We start from the raw sequence: 13,493 nt of genomic DNA, 5'->3' as shown, positions 1-13,493 counted from the left end.
CCATTCAGGACATAGGCATTGGCAGGGACTTCATGTCTAAAACATCAAAAGCAATGGCAACGAAAGCGAAAATTGACAAATGGGATCTCATTAAACTAAAGGGCTTCTGCACAGCAAAAGAAACTACCATCAGAGTGAACAGGCAACCTACAGAATGGAAGACAGTTTTTGCAATCCACTCATCTGACAAGGGGCTAATATCCAGAACCTATAAAGAATTCAATCAAATTTACAAGAAAAAAAACAAACAACCCCATCAAAAAGTGGGCAAAGGATAGGAATAGACACTTCTCAAAAGAAGACATTCATACAGCCCACAGACACATGAAAAAATGCTCATCATCACTGGCCATCAGAGAAATGCAAATCAAAACCACAATGTGATACCATCTCACACCAGTTAGAATGGCAATCATTTAAAAAATCAGGAAACAACAGGTGCTGGAGAGGATGTGGAGAAATAGGAACACTTTTACACTGTTGGTGTAAAAGTTTAACAGTGTAAAAATGGTTCCACAACTAGTTCAACCATTGTGGAAAACAGTGTGGTGATTCCTCAAGGATCTAGAACTAGAAATACCATTTGACCCAACCATCCCATTACTAGGGACATACCCAAAGGATTATAAATCATGCTGCTATAAAGATACACGCACACGTATGTTTATTGCGGCACTATTCACAACAGCAAAGACTTGGAATCAATCCAAATGTCCCTCAGTGACAGACTGGATTAAGAAAATGTGGCACATGTACACATGGAATACTATGCTGCCATAAAAAAGGATGAGTTCGTGTCCTTTGTAGGGACGTGGATGCAGCTGGAAACCATCATTCTCAGCAAACTATCGCAAGAACAGAAAACCAAATACCGCATATTCTCACTCATAGGTGGGAATTGAACAACGAGACCACTTGGACACAGGAAAGGGAGCATCATACACCAGGTCCTATTGTGGGGCGGGGATAGAGGGGAGGGATAACATTAGGAGATATACCTAATGTAAATGATGAGTTAATGGGTGCAGCACACCAACATGGCACATGCATTTATATGTAACAAACCTGCACGTTGTGCACATGTACCCTAGAACTTAAAGTATAATAGAAAAATAAAAATAAATTTTGACATTTAAAATGCATATTGTAATCATAGATGCATAGAATCAAAAGGAAATAATTCTGATTTAATTTTTATTTCTATTCGCATTCTCTCCAAGTCTAGAAGATCTTTACTTAACTTATTTTTAGGAACACTGTGTTACGTGTGTTTCCCCAAAAACTCTGGTTTTGGCTCCTACATGTAAAGAGCTTAAAAGTTGTCACTCCTGTTCTTACAACAAGAAAAAAATGAACAAACTGAAAATCAGTGACTTTTCTTGGATCCATTAAAGAACTGAGCTGCAAGGCAAACCTCCACCCTAAATCTAGAAAGACAAGTAAATCCAGACAGTCACAGCCAAGTCCTGCTAACCTGAAACAGTAGCCGCTAGAGCCATAAACTTGTTAAAACATTTTAACAGTAATTTTGATGAATTGCTGGAAGCTGATTCTGGACTAGCATGAGAATGAGAAACTCTTGGGGCATTGCAGTCTGGGGTGCGAGACCCACAATTCATGGGTTTTACCTCCAAGAACCTCACTGGGTTCTCATGATGAAGAGCCAAGAAATATATCCTTATAGTTCAGCCAGGGGAAGAGGAAGAGTGGTTATTGAGAAATAGATCTAGAGAGTCTTTATAGCAAAGGCCTACTTTTCAAGGAAAAAGACGTTCTAGTAATCTCATATAAGGTAAGGGCATTTTCTTCTCACCCTCAGGCCTTTCTAGCCTTCCTGTCTCATCTAATGAGAGAGAAAGCTAAGAAATATTCCCGAATGTCACAGTCATCACAGTGAAGGACAAAAGCCCACTAAAAAGACGGAAATTTCATCATAACATTAAAGAATATTTCCACTGCCACACATTGCCAGCACACTAGTAGAGCTCAGTATAATGACAGTGGATTATAGCTAAGACGTCTACAACATGCAGGCTGTCTCTGAGGAAGAGTACTTAGAGAAGCCCAAAGTCATCAGGGAACGTTTTTAAAAAGGACATCAGAGTAATTTAAAGTCTCCGACAAATTCAGATACAGCAAACATTGCATAGAGGCCAACTCCTAGCCAGATTGACATAGAAGCTAACATTAAAGACCTATTTACCTCATTTCCCATTATTTCCAGCTTTCAAAAAGAAATTACAAGACATACTAAAAGATAAGAAAAACCACAGTCTCCAGAGACAAAGCAAGCATCCAAACTAGACTCATATGCCACAGATGTTGGGATTGTCAAACATGAAATTAAAATCACTATGATTAATATGTTAGGGACTCTAATGAAGAAAGTAAATAACAGGCAGCAACAGAAGGGTAATGAAAGCAGAGAAATTAAAAACCCAAGAAAGAATCAAAAACATTATAACAGCAATGAAGAATGACTTTGGTCTCATTAATAGACTGGGCACAGTCTAGGAAAGAATAAATGTGTTTGAATGTAAGTCAATGGGAACTTCTCATGCCAAAATGCAGAGAAAAAATGATACAAGTAGAACAGAATGCCTAAGAACTGTGCAATAATTTCAAAAGTGTTACATGTGCATAACTAAAATATTAGGCAAAGAAAAAGACAAAAAGAGTTATTTGAAGCATTAGTAGTCAAGACCATCGCAAAATTAATGAGACCCCCCAGTCACAAGCCCGGAAGTTCAGGGAGCACTAAAGCACAGTAAATACCAAACAAAAACGTCGACCTACCCTTAGTCACAGCATATTCAATTTGCAGAAAATCAGACAAAAACAAACTCTTGAAATAATTTAGAGGAAAAAAATGTCATTTTACCTATACAGGGAAAAATACAAAGATAAGAATTAAAGTGAACTTCCTGTCAGAAACTATGAAGCAAGAAGGGAGTAGAATGAAATCATTGAAGTGCTTAAGAAAAAAAAAACATCAACTAGAATCCTATATTCAGGGAAATTCTTTTTCACAAAATGACGGAGAAATAAAGACTTTATCAAACAAACAGAAACCGAGGAAACATGCAAACAGCATACCTGCCTGGTAAGAAATGTTAAAAGAAGTTGTTCAGGAAGAAGGAAAATGATAATAGATTTACAAACTCAGATTTACATTTAGAGAGAAAGAGTGTCAGAGAAGAAATTAAAATAATTAAATAAAATCTGTTTTTCTTATAATTGAGCTAAAAAATACATGTTTGTTTAATGTCATAATATTAACAATGTATTGGGTGATTATAGCTTATTAATGAGTAAAATAAATGACAGCAATGTCCTAAGGAGGGACAGGAGGGAATAATTAGAAATACTTTGTTATAAGGCATCTACATTACAAATGAAGTAGTTTAGAGTTACTTGAAGGTGGATTTGGATTGGTTAAAAATGTATATTGCAAACTGTAGAGCAACCACTAAGAAAATTTAAAAAACAAGTGTAATCAATATGCTACGAGAAGTATTAAATGAAACAATATTAAATGTTCAATTAAAACTAGAGAAGGAATTTTTAAAAAGGGGGAAATACCTCCAGAGCTATTTCCTGGAAATAGACAACTGCCTGAAGAAATAACAGGTAACTCTGACATTCCTGATCCTTTAGTGAAAAATTAATTGATGGTCAAATATTAGAGGAAATGTTGGGAAGTACAGCATTCCACATTTTGCAACTCTTCTTACAAAACTTTTTTTATAATTAAATTAATTGGTTGGTTGTGTACAAACGTTCTTCTCCAGATTGGTGGCATTCAGATTGCGGGACCCTGTATTTCATTGTGTCTTCCATTTGGTACTTTTTTAAAAACTAGTTTAATGCAATTGATTAATCCAGGAAATTAACAACTTATTTAATTCTCTCAAAATCAATTCCAATGCCTGTAATCCCAGAACTTTGGGAGGCCGAGGCGAGTGGATCACTTGAAGTAAGGAGTTCAAAGGCAGCCTGGCTAATATAGTGAAACCCCATCTCTACTAAAAATACAAAAATCAGCCAGGCATTGTTGTGGGTGCCTGTAGTCCCAACTACTAGGGAGGCTGAGTCACGAGAATCACTTGGGCCCAGGAGGCAGAGGCTGCAGTGAGACAAGATCGCACCACTGCACTCCAACCTAAGGGACAGAGTAAGACTCTGTCTCAAAAAAAAAAAAAAATTCCAAGATAGATCCAGTAACTAGTAACTGGAATATTTAGGTGATTGCTGTGGTGGAAGACAGATATTGAGGTTAAAACACACATAAACACACACACACACACACACACACATACACACACAGAGAGTAATTACAGCAGTTCTTCAAATTTGCTATCCTGCTGGTATTTGGTTCAAAGAGTTTCTCAGTAAGATGATCATCTAAAAGTGCTGCTGGTAGCTCCTTTTTGGGTTCACAACTCTTTTAAGGATTTCAGTTAACAATTTATTTTCCCCAGTAGTTCGGGCTTAATCTAATAAACACTGAAAATATATTTTAAAAGTAGATGTTTTATACCTATTTCTACTTAAACCATTTAAATCTTTATTACATCAATGAAAATTATAGTCTTCATATTTTTCTGTATTTATATTTTTGTGAAATATAAATAAGATTGTTGTAAAATATGAATAACAAACATTTCAGAAAGGTTACATTATTTATACTGTAAATTAAAAGCAATTAAATTCAGTCAAAAAATATTCAGTGAGCATTTACCTTCAGACACATTGACAAGTTCTACAGTGGGTTATGAAGATGAGTAAGATACGAGCTCAAGAGGACTTCAGTGACCTACTCATATGGAAGAACCCATTTTATAACAAAATAGCTATTAATAAAACCACAAGTCTTTTTCATTTAATGTGTTCATGATTATTTTAGTAAAATTCAATTAGTTAATTAAAATATCTCCCTGATTTTTCAATTTTCTGTGCAACTCAAAGCACTCAAGATTCAGTAATATTGCCAATTACTATTCCGTCTTTCCCATACGTGACTGATAGCACTAAATTATACTGGTACATTTTCAGATTGGCCTTGGGTGTGCCTTTAGAATCTTTTCAAACAGCTGAAAATGTATTTTCCATTTCATTATAATTGCCACAAAAGATGAAATTTACTTGCCGTCCCCGGTTTAGATTAAAGATGTGTTGTAATCATGTTATCACAAAATAAAAACATTGTGTAGGGTCTGAGTAAATGCTGGATCATATTCCAATTCATTTGAAGACATTTGAAGAACTATCTGGAAAACACAAACAAAACAAACTAAAAGTAAAACATTTAGGGATGAGTTGTACAGGAGAAGAGCATCAAAGGCAACAAGAATGCCATAAAGAACAAACATTATTGAATCCTAGTATTCTAAGACATAATATTGTGACTAATTGTCTTTCAAAAACATTAGCAAAAATCTAGAATATAGTATGTCTTGGTACCAGCACAACCATATTCTTTTCATTGAAAATCATGTTTTAGGCCAGGCGCGGTGGCTCAAGCCTGTAATCCCAGCACTTTAGGAGGCCGAGACGGGCGGATCACGAGGTCAGGAGATCGAGAATACAAAAAAAAAAAAAAAAAAAAGCTAGCCAGGCGAGGTGGCGGGCGCCTGTAGTCCCAGCTACTCGGGAGGCTGAGGCAGGAGAATGGCGTAAACCCGAGAGGCGGAGCTTGCAGTGAGCTGAGATCCGGCCACTGCACTCCAGTCCGGGCGACAGAGCGAGACTCCGCCTCAAAAAAAAAAAAGAAAATCATGTTTTAAATATGATATTATTTCTGGTTATCAGAATGTGTCTTATGACAGATTTCAAATGGAATTTTTTTCTATTATTTATCTAAGTAGACTTTAATGGGTTGTCATTACCTGCACTTGTGTGAATTTAGCCACATGTAGACTGTTACAGTTTATAATATTGAGTCATTTGAATTGGCAGTATCCTGAAAAGTTAAATATTTAGCCAAATTTGGATTTTTAACACTGCTTAAAATATCTTCAATATTAAAGTACAATTTAGCATATAATTTAGTTATAACATGTAGCATATAATAGAGCATCTTATAACTCTCAACGCTTCCACTGAGAACAAACAACATTGGATCAAATGTAAAATAATCATTTGAAAGGGGCAAGTGAGCTTCCAAAATACTGAAGATAAAAGTGAAAAAATTTGAGAGAAAAGAACTATAGAAAGATAAATCAACCACCATCAGCAGCTTTTAGTGTTTTTGAGGTATCTGTCAACCTAGATGTGGGCAAGTGAGAGATAATCTAGTTTTGTCCTGGCAGAAAGGTGCTCTTACAGAACAAAAACTTGCAGAACCTTTGCCATCTCACAGACTAGAGTGAAATGTTAAACTTTTGAAGTATATCTTACATTCAGGCAGTTTTCCTCTTAAGATAAATGCTGAATTTGAAGCTTCATGTGGTAGAAGCCAAAAAAAGCCAACTCCCCAAAACACATAAAAACCCCAAACCTGTGAAAAGCAGAGAAGAAATTTTGGCAAACTCACGGCTCCAAAGAGACAATGATTTGCAATAAGAACCCACTGTGAAAGGGGATCTGGCACACGTAGTCTCAACTGAACAAGCTCTCAGCTGAAACCACTAAAGGTCTATTCCCAATTAACAGAGCAGAATTAATTGCACTATGTTCAATTAATAGACAGATTTAGTTTTGCCTAAACTATGTCTAGTATCTACCAAATACAATTCCTATTTGACCAAAGTGAGTAGTTCTCACTTTATTTGCACAGTAGAAGAAATAGTGAGATAGTAATATTGGCATAATGAGATAAGTGGAATAGAGTATCCAGAAATAGATCAACATATATATATTTGACAAAGATGCCAAGGTATCTCAATGATTAGAGGATAGTCTTTTAAACAAATAGCTCTGAAACAATATTTGTATGACAGTTATGCTTCAATTCTTAATCAGAACATGAACAAACACTTAAAATGGACCATAGGTCTAAATAAAATAGCTAAAATTATCAAATTTCTTGAAAAAAGTATGCAAAAGTATTTGTGACTTTATGTTAGGCAATTTCATTTCTTAGATAGTACTCAGAAAACATTGATCATAAAGATAAAATGACAAATTGAATATCATCCAAAGTAAAAATGTCTGCTTTTTGAAAGACATTAGAAAGAAGATGAAAAATTACACCACATATTTGCAAAACATGTATCTGATAAAAATACTTGTATCAAGAATATATTTCTTAAAAGATTCATAGAACTCAGTAATGAGAAAATAAACAATCCAATAAAATGGCTAAACAATTTGAACAAGAACTTCACGAAAAGATTTTAGCATTACTGGGGAAATAGTAAAATTAATATTTTATATTACACTATAGTAATTCAGGGATAGGTATTATAATCTCCCGGGTAACCGCTAAAGAAGAGTAAAAAATATTTGTCTTGGAAGTCAATAGAAGGAAAATAAAATAATAAAAATATTCATTATCCAAAATAATGCAAGAATGAGGGAAAAGAAACCTAAATATATGAGCCAAATAAAGAAGACTTGTAATTTGCAAATATAAAATCAAATGTATTAATAATTAGAATAAATGCAAATCAAATTTAAAGTTTAAGTAAATAGCTAAAATTCTCAGACTGCATAAAGATACAAATCCATTCTATTCTGCTTACAAGAAATAATTAAATAAGTCATACCATGAATACATGAATTAGGAAAAAAGCAAAGTAGACTTTAAGGCAAGAAACATTGTTAGAGATAAAGAGAGACAATTTAATGATGATAAAATTGTTGATCCAATAGCATGACAAAACAATTTCAAATATGTAAAGCAAAACTGATGAAATAAAAGGAGAAGAGATAAATTCAAAATAGTAGTGACAAATTATAAGATCCTTTCTCATTAACTAATAGAATAAATAGAGAAAAAGAGAGAATATTGTATGTTTCAGGATATACTGGTAATGAATCCACTATATCACACAGAAATACAATTTAAGAAGTTTGGGAAAACTCTAGGTTTACTAAATAAACATTTACTTTAGTTATTATTCAAGTTAAAGACAAACTTAAAATTTTTAATTCTTTAAGTTACCACTTGCATTTTAGATTAATTTAATTTACAAAAACATTTATTGTAAGAAATAAATCTTTTAAGAAATAAGTCTAGTGCTGCAAATTTTTGTTATTCTGTAAATTGTGCATTTTTGAGCAAGAACACTCAGATCCTATGATGTAAGACCACATATATTCTCTAAAATTATATAGTTAATACTGTTATTGAGAACATATTCTAAACTTAATTTTGGAGTGCTACTTCATGTAGAGTTAAATGTAGAGAAAACCTTAAATGACCTGATGGAGCTGAAAACCATGCCACGAAAACTATGTGATGCATGCACAAGCTTCAACAGCTGACTCGATCAAGTGGAAGAAAGGGTATCAGTGATTGAAGATGAAATTAATGAAATGAAGCAAGAAGTTTAGAGAAAAAAAAGTAAAAAGAAATGAACAAAGCCTCCAAGAAATAGGGGACTATGTGAAAAGACCAAATCTATGTTTGATTGGTGTAGCTGAAAGTGATGGGGAGAAATGGAACCTAGTTGGAAAACATTCTTCAGGATATTATCCAGGAGAACCTCCCCAGCCTAGCAAGGCAGGCCAACATTCAAATTCAGGAAATAAAGAGAATACCACAAATATACTCCTCGAGAAGAGCAACACCAAGACACATAATTGTCAGATTCACCAAGGTTGAAATGAAGGAAAAAATGTTAAGGGCACCGGGTCGGGTTACCCACAAAGGCAAGTCCATCAGACTAACAGCAGATCTCTCAGCGGAAACTCTACAAGCCAGAAGAGAATGGGGGCCACTCTTCAACATTATTAAGGGAAAGAATTTTCAACCCAGAATTTCATATCCACCCAAACTAAGCTTCATAAGTGAAGGAAAAATAAAATCCTTTACAGACAAGCAAATGCTGAGAGATTTTGTCACCACCAGGCCTGCCCTACAAGAGCACTGAACTGAAGAGCTGAAGGAAGCACTAAACATAGAAAGGAACAACCAGTACCAGCCATTGCAAAAACATGCCAAAATGTAAAGACCATCAATGCTAGGAAGAAACTGCATCAACTAATGGGCAAAATAACCAGCTAACATCATAATGACAGGATCAAGTTCACACATAACAATATTAACCTTAAATGTAAATGGGCTAAATGCCCCAATTAAAAGACACAGACTGGCAAATTGGATAAAGAGTAAAGACCAATCAGTGTGCTGTATTCAGGAGACCCATCTCACATGCAGAGACACACATAGGCTCAAAATAAAGGGATGGAGGAAGATCTACCAAGCAAATGGAAAACAAAAAAAAGAGAAGGGGTTGCAATCCTAGTCTCTGATAAAACAGACTTTAAACCAATAAAGATCAAAACAAACAAAGAAGTCCATTACATAATGGTAAAGGGATCAATTCAACAAGAAGAGTTAACTATCCTAAATATATATGCACCCAGTACAGGAGCACCCAGATTCATAAGCCAAGTTCATAGATCTTCAAAGAGCCTTAGACTCCTATACAATAATAATGGGAGACTTTAACACCCCACTGTCAATATTAGACAGACCAACAAGACAGAAGGTTAACAAGGATATCCAGGACTTGAACTCAGCTCTGCAACAAGCAGACCTAATAGACATCTACAGAACTCTCCACCCCAAATCAACAGAATATACATTCTTCTCAGCACCACATCCCACTTATTCCAATATTGACCACAGTTGGAAGTAAAGCACTCTTCAGCAAATGTAAAAGAAGAGAAATCACAACAAACTGTCTCTCAGACCACAGTGCAATCAAATTAGAACTCAGATTTAAGAAACTCCCTCAAAACTGCACAACTACATGGAAGCTGAACAAGCTGCTCCTGAGTGACTACTGGGTAAATAACGAAATGAAGGAAGAAATAAAGATGTTCTTTGAAACCAACGAGAACAAAGACACAACATACCAGAATCTCTGGGACACACTTAAAGCAGTGTATAGAGGGAAATTAATAGCACTAAATGCCTACAAGAGAAAGCAGAAAAGATCTAAAATCAACACCCTAACATCACAATTAAAAGAACTAGAGAAGCAAGAGCAAATAATTCCAAAAGCTAGCAGAAGACAAGAAAAACTAAGATCACAGCAGAACTGAAGGAGATAGAGCCCAAAAAACCCTTCAGAAAAGCAATGAATCCAGGATCTGGTTTTTTGTAAACATCAACAAAATTGATAGACTGCTAGCAAGACTAATAAAGAAGAAAAGACAGAAGAATCAAATAGATGCAATAAAAATTGATAAAGGGGATATCACCACGGATCCTTCAGAAATACAAACTACCATCAGAGAATACTATAAACACCTCTATACAACTACACTAGAAAATCTAGAGGAAATGGAAAAATTCCTGGACACATACACCCTCCCAAAACTAAACCAGGAAGAAGTTGAATCCCTGAATAGACCAGTAACAGGTCCTGAAATTGAGGCAATAATTAATAGTCTACCAACCAAAAAAAGTCCAAGACCAGATGGATTCACAGCCGAATTCTACCAGAGGTACAAGGAGGAGTTGGTACCATTCCTTCTGAAACTATTCCAGTCAATAGAAAAAGAAGGAATCCTCCCTAACTCACTTTATGAGGCCAGCATCATTCTGATACCAAAGCCAGGCAGAGACACAACACAAAAGAGAACTTTAGACCAATATCCCTGATGAATATCTATGAGAAAATCCTCAATAAGATATTGACAAACCGAATCCAGCAGCACATCAAAAAGTTTATCCACCATGATTAAGTTGGCTTCATCCCTAGGATGCAAAGCTGGCTCAACATACACAAATCAATAAACGTAATCCATCACATAAACAGGACCAAAGACAAAAACCACATGATTATCTCAATAGATTCAGAAAAGACCTTCAACAAAATTCAACAGCCCTTCATGCTAAAAATTCTCAATAAACTAGGTAATGATGGAAAGTATCTCAAAATAATAAGAGCTATTTATGACAAACCCACAGCCAATATCATACTGAATGGGCAAAAACTGGCAGCATTCCCTTTGAAAACTGGCACAAGACAGGGATGCCCTCTCTCACCACTCCTATTCAACATAGTGTTGGAAGTTCTGGCTAGGGCAATCAGGCAAAAGAAAGAAGTCAAGGGTATTCAGTTAGGAAAAGAAGAAGTCAAATTGTCCCTGTTTGCAGATGACATGATTGCATATTTAGAAAACCCCATCATCTCAGCCCAAAATCTCCTTAAGCTGATAAGCAACTTCAGCAAAGTCTCAGGATACAAAATCAATGTGCAAAAATCACAAGCATTCTTATATACCAATAACAGACAAACAGAGAGCCAAATCATGAGTGAACTCCCATTCACAATTGCTTCAAAGAGAACAAAATACCCAGAAATCCAACTTGCAAGGGATGTGAAGGACCTCTTCAAGGAGAACTACAAACCACTGCTCAGCAAAATAAAAGAGGACACAAACACATGGAAGAACATACCATGCTCATGGACAGGAAGAATCAATATCATGAAAACGGCCATACTGCCCAAGGTAATTTATAGATTCAATATCATCCCCATTAAGCTACCAATGACTTTCTTCACAGAATTGGAAAAAACTATGTTAAAGTTCCTATGGAACCAAAAAAGAGCTCACATTACCAAGACAATCCTAAGCCAAAAGAACAAAGCTGGTGGCATCACGCTACCTGACTTCAAACTATACTACAAGGCTACAGTAACCAAAACAGCATGGTGCTGGTATCAAAACAGAGATTTAGACCAATGGAACAGAACAGAGTCCTCAGAAATAATACCACACATCTACAGCCATCTGATCTTTGACAAACCTGAGAAAAACAAGAAATGGGGAAAGGATTCCCTATTTAATAAATGGTGCTGGGAAAACGGGTTAGCCATATGTAGAAAGCTGAAACTGGATCCTTTCCTTACATCTTATACAAAAATTAATTCATGATGGATTAAAGACTTAAATGTTAGACCTAAAACCATAGAAACCCTAGAAGAAAACCTAGGCAATACCATTCAGGACATAGACATGGGCAAGGACTTCATGACTAAAACACCAAAAGCAAAGGCAATAAAAGCCAAAATAGACAAATGGGATCTAATTAAACTAAAGAGCTTCTGCACAGCAAAAGAAACTACCATTAGAGTGAATAGGCAACCTACAGAATGGGAGAAAATTTTTGCAATCCACCCATCTGACAAAGTGCTAATATCCAGAATCTACAAAGAACTTAAACAAATTTACAAGAAAAAACCCCATCAAAAAGAGGGCAAAGGATATGAACAGACACTTCTCAAAAGACGACATTTATGCAGCCAACAGACACAAGAAAAAAATGCTCATCATCACTGGTCATCAGAGAAATGCAAATCCAAACCACAATGAGATACCATCTCACGTCAGTTAGAATGGTGATCATTAAAAAATCAGGAAACAACAGGTGCTGATAGGAATGCTTTTACCCTGTTGGTGGGAGTGTAAACTAGTTCAACCATTGTGGAAGACAGTGTGGCAATTCCTCAGGAATCTAGGGCTAGAAATACGATTTGACCCAGCGATACCATTACTGGTTATATACCCAAAGGATTATAAATCATGCTACCATAAAGACACATGTGTACGTATGTTTATTGTGGCACTATTCACAACAGCAAAGACTGGGAACCAACCCAAATGTCCATCAATGATAGACTGAATTAAGAAAATGTGGCACATGTACACCATGGAATATTATGCAACCATGAAAAGGATGAGTTCATGTCCTTTGTAGAGACATGGATGAAGCTGGAAACCATCATTCTGAGCAAACTATCGCAAGGACAGAAAATCTAACATCTCATGTTCTCACTCACAGGTGTGAATTGAACAATGAGATCACTTGGACACAGGGCGGGGAACATCACACACTGGGAACTGTCGTGGGGTGGTGGGGGATGGGGGGAGGAAAGCATTAGGAGAAATACCTAATGTAAATGACGAGTTAATGGGTTCAGCAAACCAACATTGCACATGATGTATACCTACGTAACGAGCCTTCACATTGTGCACATGTGCCCTAGAACTTAAAGTATAATAAAAAAATTAAATAAAAAGCTTCTATAAACTCTATGTTTTGTGCCATTTAAATTTTGATCAAGTTTGTATATCATCTGAAGACTGTTAGTAGATACAGACTATGTAAAGTAGTTATCATAAAACCTACAAATGGTTGTGAAAACCTTTCTAGCTAACAATGTTATTGTATCTCTTACAAACAGAGGTATATAAACTAGTTCCTGTTCTACAGGTTGGAAAACTGAGATTAAAAAATCCCTTACTTTTTGTCTGCATCACTCTATCTCATCCTACACAATACTTGAGCCATCTCCATATGAAATCTC

The 13,493-nt window shown here is 35.7% G+C and overlaps 1 long non-coding RNA gene across 1 annotated transcript; it reads left to right on the top strand.

Annotated features, from left to right (window-relative positions):
• Nucleotides 1–421: 421 nt before the first annotated feature.
• LOC117076735 lies at nucleotides 422–12,789 on the top strand. The gene is made up of 3 exons (XR_004434461.1): nucleotides 422–485; nucleotides 2,078–2,082; nucleotides 12,590–12,789. It is a non-coding gene; the product is annotated as an uncharacterized LOC117076735 (long non-coding RNA).
• The last annotated feature ends 704 nt before the right edge of the window (nucleotides 12,790–13,493 follow it).

This window comes from Trachypithecus francoisi, unplaced genomic scaffold, assembly GCF_009764315.1.
Source record: "Trachypithecus francoisi isolate TF-2019V2 unplaced genomic scaffold, Tfra_2.0 Lachesis_group0, whole genome shotgun sequence".
NCBI classification, from domain to species: Eukaryota; Metazoa; Chordata; class Mammalia; order Primates; family Cercopithecidae; genus Trachypithecus; species Trachypithecus francoisi.
Note: the sequence above shows the minus strand (reverse complement) of the source record. Positions and strands in the feature narration are given on the sequence as shown.